Here is a 13748-nt window from a genome sequence, read left to right as displayed (position 1 = left end):
ATCTCCAATCTCCAGCGTGTTCTCCTCACTTCCCACGTGTGCTTCTTATTCCCTTTCTCTATTCAGGATGCAAGTGGCAGATGGTTTTTCCTTTTTTCGGTTTCAAGGTCTTCCCATTGGAGCCTTTCAGCCATTCAGCCTCTCAAACCAGTCCGCTTAATTACCTCAACTTTTTGAAACTGAAAACCTTGCAGACCTGCTTTTATTTTGCTTAAACCGAGTCAATTTGTGGAAAATGGGCTTGAATTGAGTGAGCACAAGCAGCTTTTATTACAGCACCCTCACTATTTGCCAAAAGTCTCCTGCAGAATCACCTCTGGTTTGCTCAGTGCCTGTTTTGTTCTGAGGTCTCTTGGCTCTTACAGAGCCCCACTGTTGGTATTTGTATCTGGAATTTAAGACTCCCTTATCAGCCAGTTCCTCAGAGTATTCCTCCTTCTCTCCAGCCGTTTTTAAAAGCTCTCTGCACACATCCAAACCCGATGGGGGGGTCTCCAGCACAATCCCAGCTGACAGCCTTTCCCAGCCTTTTCCCCGAGTGACTCTAATCCACCACGATCTCGTTATGCCTGCTATGGCTTTGGGTTTGTAGCAAACACAGAAAGAACCGTGCAGCAGTGTCCCAAAAGATGATTTAAATGGAGTTTTGGGAGTGGAGTTGGGGTGGCCATGAGGAGTGTGCAGGCTCAAGGTCTGACTTTTCCAGTCTGGTAGCCTGGTGCAACAAAGCACATGCTGAAAATGATGGTTTTTATTTTACCCAACTGCTTGGTTTGCAGTCACTTTTAATTTAAGTTTAGACAGTGCTTGGTGCTTAATTAAAAATAAAAACAAATTAAAAAGTGCTTTTGGTAGACAAGAGTTGAATGCCCTACAATATGTAGGTGTTTGGGGATTATTTTATAGACAAGCAGAATGATTGTTTCTTTTTAACTTCTGTTTAAATATAGTTCAAATGATGGAATATTTAGTAGAGCAGAATGAGCTGATGCCTGCCAGCTTTTTCATAGCAGTGGTTACCAGATGTGTCTGTGTTTAGAACATCTGTTCCAGGGTGGAGTTTGGGGCCTGGCTAGGTATTTGGATGTGTCTTCTTCCTTGGGTATCTCTGGAAAACTTCAAAGTGTCTGTGCTGAGATGAAGGGGAAGCATGGTTAGCTGTAATATCCCAGGAATTCAAGGGAATTTTCCAGAAATGCAGGGGAAGGAGCCTTGAGGAGAGAGGCAGTGCTGGCATTTTGTGCCATTTTTCAGCCTTTGCCAAGACCCAGGCAGAGTTTTGCTTGGCTGTCACCAGGCTGGGCTGCTGCTTCCTGCTCTGGATTCAGTCTTTTTGAAAAGTCCATGGAATTTCCAGGAGTATTGCAATATGGGATTTTAAAAATTATTTCTGTAGATTAGTTCTATTTAGATATGTTTTTGATGCTGGATTGGTGGAGCAAGGGGAGGGAAATGTGCTCCACCTGTATCCTCTCCCACCACATCCAGCTCCACCACAGGCAGGAGTGACCCATCACACTGAAAGTCATTTTTGGTCATCCTGGGGATGGGGAAAAACATATTTTGTGAAAGAGACTCACCTAGTACTGCATGTGTCTGTATCCATCCAGTATTTCAGGGTTTCATCTCAGAACTTAAATATTTGGTGCTGAAATAGGAAAATGAGCCTTTCAGAAAGCTTCTAGAACTCAGAGTGGTTATGAATGGTTCTATCAACACAGCATTGTGGTAATGAGGGTGGAACAAGATGATTTTTAAGGTCCCTTCCAACCCATACCACTCTGTGATTCTGTGATAATACAGCCAGTTAATTAATTAATCTAGGATGTTTTTCCCTAATCAAGCATGTGGCAGTGCAATTTGACACACACAGAGTGTGATCCATAATATTCCACCCCAAACAAAAGCTTCTACTCCATTTCTTGCCCAATGATTTTATCTTTTACAAAGCCAGGTAAAATAAAAGCAGTAACTGTGCCCTCATTAACAATGGAACAGGCATTTCTTTTCCTCATCCCATTTAAGCACCAGGCAGTGTCCTCCAGCATCTTGCCAAAAGCTTCCACTACTTTTATAAGCTTATTTTCTTTTCCTCTGTGCAGGATTCTGCCAGTTGATTGTGCTTGCTCTTTGGATCCCAGCTGGGGCTGCAGCAGGCCCAAAGCAGAATTAGGATTTGGGAGGGGAGGGTCTGTGTGTCCATTCCTGTGCTGACTTTTCCTTTCCTGCTCCTGCCAGGAGATAACTGCCCCTGGGTGTTTCATTTCACGTTCCAGCCCTTGCTTTATGGCCAGCAGTGGGGTGTATTGTTACAATACTCCTCGTGCCCATGGGGTCTTCAAAGGGCTTTATTTAACTGAGATGCCTTTACCTACCACTGAAATGCAGCTGCTTAAGCTGCAAAGCCTGGCAGCTGCTCCAACAGCAGGAGCACGGCCAGGCCACTGCTTTTATGGCATAAAGTAAGGGAAGGAAAAAAAAAATTCCACATCCATTAAAAAAACTGCAGGGAAAATGTAAATTGTCAGAATATAATTATCCAAACTGGAGTTTGGCCAGCGTTCCAGATTAACATTTCCTCTCGTGAAGCTGTAGGATACCTGATGGCCAAACGCACTCGGAGTCTCAGCAGGATTAAAAACTGAGCTTTGCTGTGTCGTTGTTCCACAGTGGCTGAGAGATGTAGATAATCTATTTAGCACCTACAGCACCCTGGGGCTAAAAAGTGGCTGAATCCTATGAAATCCGATAGGAGTGGCTGAGGTTAAGAGTGCGGTCTGAAAACATTCCGTGGAACTTGTAAAATCCGACCTTGGGAGCGTCTCGTGTGGAAGGGAGGAGAAAGAGATTAAAAAAGATGTACCAGGATTGCAGCAGGGAAAAGATGGAAGCTCAGGGTCCTCCCTGCCATCGTTGTTCCCTGTTTTCCTGAGGTTTATTTAAGGTCATGGAAGTGTGCCATGGAAATGTGCATTAGCTGGCTCTGAGGTTCCTTAATGCCTGCTTGCAGTGACTCAGTGTAATTTAGAGCAGATTGGAGACACCGGGATGCAAGACAGGCTCAGGAGGAAGTGGGATGAGGGAGAGGGAATGTGGTGTGGGTAAGGGAAAGAGGGGAAGTGGGGAATTTGTGTGGAGAGTACACAAAGGTGTGATGGCATTCACTGAGTTCAGCTGCAGCTGCCAAGCGTAGAGGAGCTCGAAAGGCAATAAATACAAGGGAGGTTCTCAGCCTGAAGTTATACAGAGGTGTCTAAAGAAGTTTCTGTGAGCAGAATCCCACGCTGGTTTGGGTTGGAAGGGACCTTAAAGCTCCTCAAAGGGGCAGGGACATCTTCCACTATCCCAGGGTGCTCCAAGCCCCATCCAGCCTGGCCTTGGACACTCTTAGGGGCAGCCACAGCTTCTCTGGGAATTTTATTCCAGGGCCTCACCACCCTCACAGGGAACAATTTCAGTTTCCAGGTCTCTAACAGGACTGGCAGTGTGAATTGTGTCTGTTCCTTTGTGAAAACAGCTTTGGAAGCTGATAGGAGTAAAAGGCTTTTTCACGCCAGGAAAGTGTCGAGCAACTTTATCAGCAACTTATTTTCTTGTTTAAATAATTATTAATGATAGGTTATAGACCCTGCCCTTTAGGGTCCATTTGTGATGTGGAAATTTTATGTGTATGTGAGAAATAAAAGCCCAGATGGCAGAAAAGGTGGGAAATGAGGGTATTTGAATACAGTAATTTTTCTTTTGGGATAAGCAGAAGGCAGGGGAGCAGTGGATTTTTCACTTGATAGAAGGGAAGCTGAAAACCCCTCTTTAAAACCAATTCCTGTTAGAGGAAGAAGGGAAAACACACAGAGAAGGGAATTAAATCCAAAGGTGTCTTTGTCAATATAATCTATAATAGCCTTGACAGCACTTCCTGAAAGGGAGATTTGCCAGATTGGCTGCTGATCCTGACAGCTTCTTTTCTTTTGGGAGCTGGAAGAAGAATTGTTCTCCTGAGTTTTCCCTGAAGTTCACGTTCTCCACTGGTGTTTCTTCCTTGGTGAGGACCTGAAAGGAATGATTTCTGTTTTCACCTGCAGAGCTCCAAGTAGATCAGGATGGAATAAAAAACCCCAAGCCGTGGCACAGTGGGAACAGATGTGTGTGGTAGGACGACGTGGGTGTGTCAGCGATTTCAATGTTAATTTAGCCTTTATACTGTGCCATAGTCACAGTCTTTTGAAAATTTTTGTTCTGATAAAATTTAAAAAGTATTGTTTCTCTAAGCCTTTGAACCTGCAGTACCTATTCCTGCCCTCCTGTTCCCTGTGGTGAGATTGGATTTTGTATTCCTTATCCAAGGGCAGACCCGTGCCCCTGCCTCACCCCTCGCTGCTTTTCCAGCTCAGAATAAAAGTTAGCTTCTCCTTGCATTCTTTACACATGTGTAAATGACTGTTAAAAAGTGCAGAGTGATGGAAAAGTGGTTTTTTTTCACCGTTTTAAGTGCTCATGTTTTATTAAATCTGAGATCCCTGGGAGCTTTTTGGCCAGACACACACGACCCTCTTTACTCCTGGAGATAAACCCCCGTTTCTTCCTGTGAAAAACTCCCTAATTGCCCCAAAGTTGTTGTATTGTGCATTGTGGTGTGGGATTTGATTGCCATAGATACAAATGCATTTCATGGAGCTCCTAATATATAAAATTAGAAGGCATAAAAGGAGGACTGGACCTGTGGGACATGGTTTTGTTGTGAGATGATGCTGGCACTGTTACTCACCTTCCCCCCACACCTTTATTTATTCATTGCTTTTTTTTCCCCTCTTTTGCTTCCTTTACCATCTGTTGCATGATCTCTTTGGTACTAGTCACTGATTTCTATGTGGCTCCTCTGACTTCGCAACATTTAAGCACTGATGCTGCTCACACGAACCCTCCAGTGTGTATCTAGATGTTGTTTTGTAACAAACTCCAAACTACAGAGTTATTTTAGTATGTGCTGATCAGTGTCCCACAATAGTTATTTTTCCTAACCCCTTTTAGCAGGAGGCACTTGGACACATCTCAGGGAGTCAGTGACAACCATTGCATCCACGTCACTATAGAGCTCCATGGTGGCATTCTTATGGAGTTTTTGGGGGATACACAGCGCTGCATGGACTGACTGAGCTCCAGGGGGACACCGACAGGGTTTTAGAGGGACACACGGGGCTGCCTAGTCACAGGGCCGGGCCGCGGCTGCCCCGTCCAGGCAGCATCGGCCAGTGACAACATGGCGGCTCCTCCGTGAGGGGAGCGGAGGGTGTGAGGGACGGGGGGCGCGCGCCTGCCTTTTAGGCGGGAAAACGCGCCCGGCCGCAGCGCGCGTGCGCAGTGGCGAGAGCCGAGCTGGGGAAAAGCTTCGGCTGTTCCCGGCAGGTTCCGGAGGCGAGAGTCTCGCTGCTCCCCGCCCTCACCGCTTCGGGTATCTCCGCCCCCGCTTCGGCTATCGCCGCCTCTCTTCGTTAAGTTCCGCCGCCACTTCGGCAGCTTCCGCCGGTTCGGTCGGAAATGGCCGAAGACGTGCGAGACCCAGCGGTTTAAGGGGAGAAGACCGGCCGGCTTCTCGGAATAAACCAACTGTGTCCGGCCCGTGGGGGGGGAGCAGGGGAGGGCGGACGGAGCGGGAAGACGAGGCAGCGGCTATGGCTCCCCCCCCAGCCGCTCGCGGCTCCGCCGGGAGGGCGAAGTGAGGGCGCCGAGAGGTAGGAGCGGACCGTACCACGCACGGGGAGAGGGGGAGGAAGGTGGGAGAGCCGTAACACCCCCCCCGGAACCCCCCCGCGGCAGCCCGTGGGGCCGGGTAAGGCGGGAATGGTACAGTCCGGGGGAAGCCCCCTGGAGCGGCGGCGTGGGGGGGGCTCGGCTGGGGCGTCCCTGAGGGGCAGGAGGGGGCGCGGAGTCCCTGAGGGCCGAGGGGGAGCTCTGAGCTGGCGTCCCTCAAGGCTGGGGGAGCCGTGAGCGGGGATCCTTCAGGGCTGCGAGAATGTGATGGGGGTTCCTTAGGGCTGGGGAGAGCTGCGAGCGGGGGTCCCTCAGGGCTGGGGGCACGGTGGGGAGAGATTGCTGAGGGCTGGGGGGTCTGTGAGGGGGGTCCCTCAGAGATGGGGGTCGGTGAGGGGGGTCCTTCAGGGCTGGGGGTCTGTGAGGGGATCGCTCAGGGCTGGGGGCTCGGTGCCTGAGCTCCCTCAGGGATGGGGGTCTTTGAGGGGGATCCGTCAGGGCTGGGGGTTCCTTCAGGGCCGGTGAGGCTGTGAAGGGAGTCTCTCACCTCACAGCATGAGAAGCATTGTGGCGATGTCACACTGCAAGGGGGGACCCCCACAAGGCTGGGAGAGCCCCTCAGGGCTGGTGGGCTGTGAGAGAATCCCTCACAGCATTGTGGGGGTGTCTCACAGAGTGTGGAGGGGTCCCCACAAGCCTGGAGACCCTCATGGTGAGTGGGCTGTGGTGGCAGGGGGTGCCCAGGTGCTGCTGACAGCCTCCAGCCCTCCTGCTTGCCCTCCCTCCTGCATCCAGCAAGGATCCTGAGACCTCCTTGTGGATCCCCAGCGTTTCAGGGACCATCATGTCCAGCCTGGCCAGTGCAGCCCCATTTCTGCCACTCTGAGCAGTGCCTGAGTTGTTCTCCCTGTGGTTCTTGCAAGGACGAGGCTGCCCTTGCTCTGGGCTTCTTAGCGTGCCTGGTATTGAGCTTCTGTGAGTTATTTGCTAATTATTGCTGTGAGTTATTTGCTAGTTATTTGCTGAGGTCTGTGTTACTCTTTTTTTCCCAGCTGTTTTCCCCACATGAGGTCTCTTCCTGCTCAAGAAACATCGAGGTCTTTACCAAAAATTTTACCTGTGTGGCCATAATAATAACTTCATGCCAACAGGCTGATTCCAGACCCAAACAATTTGGAGCCTGAAGGGGCTGGAAATTTTTCAGAGATGCTGAGAAGCGCTTTAGATAAGCTGCTCTGTTGCTGTGTGCGTGTTAAAATCTAAACATTGACCAGTTTCTGACCTCTTGTTGCTTTTGTGTGAGGCTGATAGATCAAATGTGTTGATACCACGGTATGATAACTTGCCTTTAAAGTGCCTGGGTTTCTCGTGCTCATGTGTGTGAGGAAGATTAAATAACTTTGTTTCCTTAGAGGAGTGTCACATGCAGGTGATTATCTCAGATATTTCTGTTCTCATGGAGAAATCTGTGATATCCGAGATAGTAACATCTTGGAACGTGGGCTGGCGGGGTTTTATCGAGTACTGAGTAATCTGCAGCTCGTTTCTATGCAGAAATAGCATCAGAAATGAACCACAGGCTGATTATGTGATGATGGGGAGAGAGATTCATCTCCCCCTGACAAAAACTTCACCGACCATCTGAGAGCCCAGTTGTTCTCATGCAGTGTTGTCTGTACCCAGCCAGGCCTTTGGGATGCCTCTGCTTTTCCATTTCTCCTTCCAGAAATGGGAGTTTGCACGAGTTGAGCTCTGTGCTCAGGGATTCTGGAGCTGGGGTAATCGCCTTGCTTTCATTGAGCAAATTTTTCCACCAGCTCAGCTGTGGTACAGACAGTTCTTGAACTTCTTGATGTTGAAGTCCAGAGCAGTTTTCTGGAATTCTCTGATTTTTCAAGTGGGGTCTGTTAGCTCTCCTGTTTGTTTACACGTGATGATGAGTTTTGGCAGTTGTTAAGTCACAGCAAATGCTGAGAACAAGTAAAACATGATTGTTGAATTGCCTTCACTTAGGCTGGGTCTATATTTGTGTGCTCAGATGGGCTGGGAGAGCTCATCATCATCATCATCATCATCATCTTCCTTGCATATTTGTGGATCTCTGGGACTGTTCAGCTGATGAGTTGGATGTTGTTGATGCATTCCCAAGTTTTGTTTGCTGTGGATCCCTTCCTGAGCTTGCTTGCCATGCTATTAATTCTTGAAATGTCATGACACTTTCAGTTTATCTCTCTCCTTCTGGCCATGTATATTTTGTGTCTATTTGTTATTTTTTCCTTGCAGCTTCTGTTGCCTGATTTTTTTTTCTCCTCACTCTTTGCCTCCTCTCACCTCTCCCAGCTGCCTTGCCTGTTTTCCCAGGGCATTCCTCGTGCTGCCCACAGTAATGTTTGCAGCAGGCTGGGAATTGCAGCTAACCACAGATGTTACCTGTTTGATGCCAAGATCGTGGCAGCCCTTTGTGAATTGGTTCCTGCTCTGGAGACCCCACAGAAACAGTGAACTGGAAGGGACCATCACCAGAGATTTTTCCTGCAATCTGTGCTAAATATCTTATATGTGAACATTTTGAAGCAGCTCCTAACTCAGGGTGGAATATTTGGTGTTGCTCCTAATGAGTGAAACCCAGAGCAGGACTCTTGTGTCTTAACCACCCAACAAGCAAAATATTGGTGATTTTTATTGATTTTTAGGTGAAAAGTGTAACTTATAGGCTTGAAAAGACAAAGTATCTCTGCTGCTGCGTGGCTTGGCAGTGGGGAAAGCATTGCCATGGGGACCTCCAGTTATCCCCCACAGCTCATGCAGACACAGGCTGTGCTCAAACCAGCACGGCTCTGAGCTGCAGCTGTGGGGCTGCAACCCTCAAAAGCAGAATTTTCACTCAAAAGTGCTGATTACTGAGCCTTGCCGTGGTTGAGTTTGGCTCTCTCAGCTCAGCACATGCAAATCGTGGCTGGTGCCTGAGAAGAGGTGCAAAGCCAGTTTGAGGTTTTGGGGTTTGTTCAGGAAGGATAAAGACAGAAGCAAGTGCAGCTCATCGATCCCCGGGCTGCCTGGGAAGCCTCCAGCGCTGGCCCACCAGGTAAATTGATGTTATTGCAGCACTTGCAGGGCCAGTTTTGAAGTGCAAATTGCAATCCCTTTGCTGTGAAGTCATTGCTGTTTGTTAATTGATGCCTGTTACCGGCAGGAGCAGTTCAGAGGTCTGACTAATCCATCTGGGATGAAAGAGGGCAGGTTCAGGTTAGACTTTAGGAAAAGAATTCTTTGCTGGGAGGGTGGTGAAGCCCTGGCACAGATTCCCAGAGAAGCTGTGGCTGCCCCTGGATCTCTGAAAGTTTGGATGGAGCTTGGAGCACCCTGGGACAGTGAAAGGTGTCCCTGCCATGGCAGGGGTGGAATGGGATGAGCTTTAAGGTCCCTCCCACCCCAAACCATTCTGGGATTTGATGATCTGTCCCTGCTAATTGGTGGTAAATGGGTAATGGTTTCTCAGGGCTGTGTTGACATAACCAATAACACTACAAAGTGATCTGTTCCTCAAGGGTAAAATCGAGTCAAGTACAGAAAATTGAGAGTTATAAATCAATCAGATCAGTCCTGTGGGTTGTTACCCTAAACCTCCAAACCAGAAGTTAATCTGGAGCCACTAATAAGAACTATTTTAAAGCACATATTCTTAATGAATGTCAGAATTTCTGCTCTTACACTCAGCTTCTTAAACGATTGCAATCTTGTTGCCTGGAGTCAGGGCTTGTGTTTTCTCTGCCATCTTCTGCACTCCCTTTCCCTGTGAATTTTGGTGGCACTTTTCTAATGCAAATACCCCTCTGAGAGTGCTATCGGAACATGGGATTAACCCACTGGGTTCTAAGAAACACTAAGAAAGGTCAAGAACATTTCCCAATGCAGAAATAACATTTTTATTCCCCAACTTTGCACAGTGCCCAGCTGCTTGGTCTTTTACCTGTCTTTCTTTTATGGTTCAAAATACTTCCAGGTATCTTCTCATCTGCCTTTAGTCTTAGGGACAGTGACAGTGCAGGCAGCCTGGGGTTTGTTTTCATTGTTTGCATTGCCTGAAGTGTAGATTCCAACATCTGCCTCTGGATGAGCTGTTTTCCTGTTCAGTGCTACCCTTCCACCTCATCTCAAATCTGTGCCCCAGTATTTGGCATCGATGGGTTGATCTGGAAGTGAGTTCTGTTTGTTTAAAGGCCACAGTGGCAGGGAGCAGGAAAGGCACTGCCTTCCTCAGGGAACACTTCCTGACAGGTTGGGTGCTTTGGAAACCCAGACAAAGAGATGATGAATTCAAGTTTGGACACTCAATGTGGAAATTAAAAACAACACAATTAAAACCCATCCAACCTCCTCCTTTGTGTTACCCCATCAACACATTTCCATTTCCAGTGTGAAGAGAAGCCTTCCTTCTCCCCATCCCATTTTCCCCACCTTCTTTGTGGGGTTTGTTGGAATGTAACACGTCACTGAACGTTCTTTATCTCCGTGCTCTGTCCCAGCACATCGGGCTGCGATTCCTACACGCCTTTTAACGCTTCTATTCCAGGCACGAGGAAGTCATTATGCTGCAGCTCTGCTCTGTGTGGGCACTTAGTGGGAAGTGCTGTGTTCTGGATTGTGTCGGTGTGGAGTGGAGGATATGCTGGGGAGTGCTGCTGACACGCAGATGATGCCTGGAAAAGGTTGGAAGCGTTGGAGCTTGTGACAAGAAGGAGCTGCCAAACAAGTGGGGAGCCTCGGAGCTGAGAGCAGAGCCTAAATATATAAAGCAGTGCTGTGAGTCTCTTTCTGAAGGGTCTGGGAAGTCTGAGCAGAGCAGTTCTGAATTCCCTACCAGAGCCCTTGTCTGCAGGCAGACCTATAAAATGGGAAATCTTTGATGTAAGTGCAGCAGTGACATCAGAGCTGTGATGTGTGACCAGAAGTCAGGACAGTGTGATCTTGTCTCCCTCATTTAGGGGTAATTTGCTGCTCATGTGCATTGTACACCTAATAATGCATGTTAGGGGATAAAGACAGCACTTCCATAGCGAATAGGAAGGGAAAAAAACCAACCCATGCATTGTTCAGCTGGGATATTTCTTTCCTTAGGCACCTCTCCTGGGAAGAGCTCGGTGCTTGTAAATGAATCTGCCGCCTACCTTGTGTGCCTTCATTTCAATGTGGGCATTGGGGAGGAGCCAGTATCGGAACAGCAGCCAGAGATGGATGCTTGGAAAGGTGCCACTAATTACTGTGGCATCTGACAATTAGCTCTTAAGCCTTTTCCTTGCAAAGTTCTCAACATCCCAAACAAAACCAGGGACTTGGAGAAAGGGCAGAGCTGGCCTTGTAGGGTGCTTGTTAAAAGCAGAAGGTGGAGCTGATTCTGAGGTGGTTCTGGACCCAGAAGCATTTTGGGTTTTTTTTTTTTTTTGCTGCTGGGCTCTGTCGTAGTCTGCAAACTTCTTCCACTCCTTACCTTTAAAACAAGTTTGAGGCTGCCAGTCTTCCCGGGGAAAGCTGTAAATCAGTAACATCTGCAAAGTGTCATTGTTGATGTTAATCCGAGAATTTTAAACAAAAATCAAGATGTAATAAAAAAAAAGATTCAAAGAAATCCTGCAGTTGGTTTCTTGCATTTGCCTCCAGGGTTTTCTGTCTGTTTTTACTTTGTGGCAATGATGAATAGCACCGAGCCTTTTGCCAGTGTCTCAAGGGTGTAGTTAGTTAGGAGTAACGATTGAGCTGGAGCTGGCAGATATCTCAAGGTTTTTGTGCACAAGCTGATCTCCCCCCACCCCTCAGGGCTCTTTCTCTGGAAATTGTTGTTGGGACAAGGATGATTCTGATTAGAAAAGGCCAAACTACAGAATTATTTCTCCCTTGTCAAACGAAATGTTGGGGAAGATGTTTTTGCATGTGCTGAGTATTTCTCTGAGCTTGTGTTTCAGGTGACATTGCTCAGGTGGCAATGCCAGGAGCATCTCTGTGGGTAGGTGACAGCAGCATGACCCAGGCTTTGCTCTAACTTGTGTCTCTGTGTGATTCCATGGCCTTGGAAGGAGTGACCTGGAACGTGCAGCCAGATCTGGTGCCTGTTTCTGATCTCTGAGCCTCGGCTTCCAGCAGCTCTCCCTGGGACACAAAGTGGCAGCTGTTTGACAAATGCAAGTGTTATAAAAAGAACCAAAGCAAATTTCCTCTCCTCAAAACTGATGAAAGCAGGAGCAGTGTTGGGAATGCTTCTTGTGAGCTTGGTGTTCCTGTGCAGGGGAGTCTCACTTGGGCATTTTGCTGTCCCTGTACCTATTCTTAGCCTGTTTACCAAAAGCATCAAGAGGTCTCCCTGTTCAGTGTTTGTGTGTTTATGTGGAGTCTTTTGAGGACTCCAAGCTTTTTTGTCACCTCCTCCTGCTTCTGTGCTTTATAACTGCTCAGGAAATGCAGGTCAACGTTTCCATAGTATCTGAGTATCACAGAGTGTCTGTGAGGCAGGGAAATACTGCCTGGTTCTTTTTGACACTGACCTCTGAACTTGAGATTTGTGACATGGCTGAAGTGATTTCACAGCCTGCTCTAGAAGGGGTGGCCTTGGTCCCTCTCTCAGCTCTGCAATCCCTGTCCTTCAGAGGATGCTTCAGCAAAGTGATTCAGTCTGAACATCCAACAGCAAACTGCTTGAGGGATTTTTGGTAGGCTTTGAGATCCCTCCAGGGATGGGGACAACCCTTTAAGTGAAGAAATTCCCTCTGTTATCCAACCTGAACCTCCCCTGGCCCAGCCTGAGGCTGTTCCCTGGGAGCAGAGCAGATCCTGGCTGTCCCCTCCTGGCAGGGAATTCCAGAGAGGGGAAGGCCCCTTCCCCAGCTCTGTTCCCTTCTCCATGTCCTTGTCCCAGAACTGTCCCCAGCACTGGAGCTGCCCCAGCACCCTCTGATTTTCCACAGTGTGCTCAGCACCCAGGAGGGAGATTTAACAGAGCACAGAGCCTCGTTCTACACGAACACGCTGAACGGACAAGAACACTCGGATGTTGTGTGTGACTGTGAAGGTCACCAGAATCAGATGCTCATTTTTCAGCTCCTCCTTGCTGCAGAGCTTTGTGCTGACACAGGCAGCTCCTGTCAGTGGGGCTGGAGTGGCACTGAGAGAAGAAAATGCCACATTCTGAAGGTTTTTGGTAGCGAGACAGCTAGAAAAATGTGTATTGGGTACAGATTTTTCAGTCTTCCTTTTTATTGCCTTTTTATTCTCATGTCTCCTTGCTAGGAATTCTGCTTTTCTGTTTTGAGAAGTGAAATTAATAATCTCTCTTACTTCCTGTCCAGTGGGAAGGAATGTCTTCATCCTGGCCCAAGCTGAGCTGCACACGAGATTTGTTTTGGGAAGTGTTATGCAAAAGCAGAGGAAAAAGAAACAAACAGTTCTCAATTCTCTCTGAAATGCAGTTTTAATGGTTCCTTGGTAATGCATGCACAATCCCTGGGATTATTATAATAACTGGAGCAGTAAATATATCTTGTAAACTGAAAAAAAAAAAAAAAAAAGAATTGGCACATGTTGTTTGCAGTGCTGTGTTTTAGTAATTGTTTGAAATGACCTTTTGGAATCTCAGAGAGAAAATTTGTTTGCTTGACTTTTTCTCCCAGATCAGCTCCTGGCAATCTTGATATAGAGCAAAATTGAGTTGTTTTGGGTTTTTTAATTACATTCTGACAGCAAAGCCTATTTTTCTGTGTGCATTACTGTTTTTTGCTTTTTTAAAGGTTAAGGTCTGTTTGACAGCACTTCCACAGATGAAGTTTTGGAAACTTTTTGATGTGGTTGTTTGCCTGGATTTTTTTAAAGCCAGAATTGCTTATCCTGGGCATCATTACAAAATACATATTTATTTATTTATTAATTTAAGGAAGAGAATTCTCAGTGTATTTTTGAATGTCTAGGGGCATGATGATGAAAGGTCTGTGGGTTTTTTGTTGGTTTTATTTGTG

The 13748-nt window shown here is 47.4% G+C and overlaps 1 protein-coding gene across 5 annotated transcripts in view; it reads left to right on the top strand.

Moving 5' to 3' along the window:
- The window catches only part of EXTL3 (exostosin like glycosyltransferase 3), a 114628-nt gene that overhangs the window by 11271 nt on the left and 89609 nt on the right, over positions 1–13748 (top strand). For 3 of the 5 annotated variants that reach the window (XM_033054671.1, XM_033054667.1, XM_033054670.1), the window contains exon 1: positions 5505–5729. The exons of 1 other annotated variant lie outside the window; for it this stretch is intronic. The gene's annotated coding sequence lies outside the window, so the exon portion shown is untranslated. Of the gene's footprint in view, positions 1–5504; positions 5730–5803; positions 5828–13748 lie in introns of those variants that run through there. One more of the 5 variants, XM_033054668.1, reaches the window with a different exon arrangement.

The sequence above is a fragment of the Catharus ustulatus genome, chromosome 3, assembly GCF_009819885.2.
Source record: "Catharus ustulatus isolate bCatUst1 chromosome 3, bCatUst1.pri.v2, whole genome shotgun sequence".
NCBI classification, from domain to species: Eukaryota; Metazoa; Chordata; class Aves; order Passeriformes; family Turdidae; genus Catharus; species Catharus ustulatus.
This window is presented reverse-complemented; position numbering and strand designations above follow the sequence as displayed.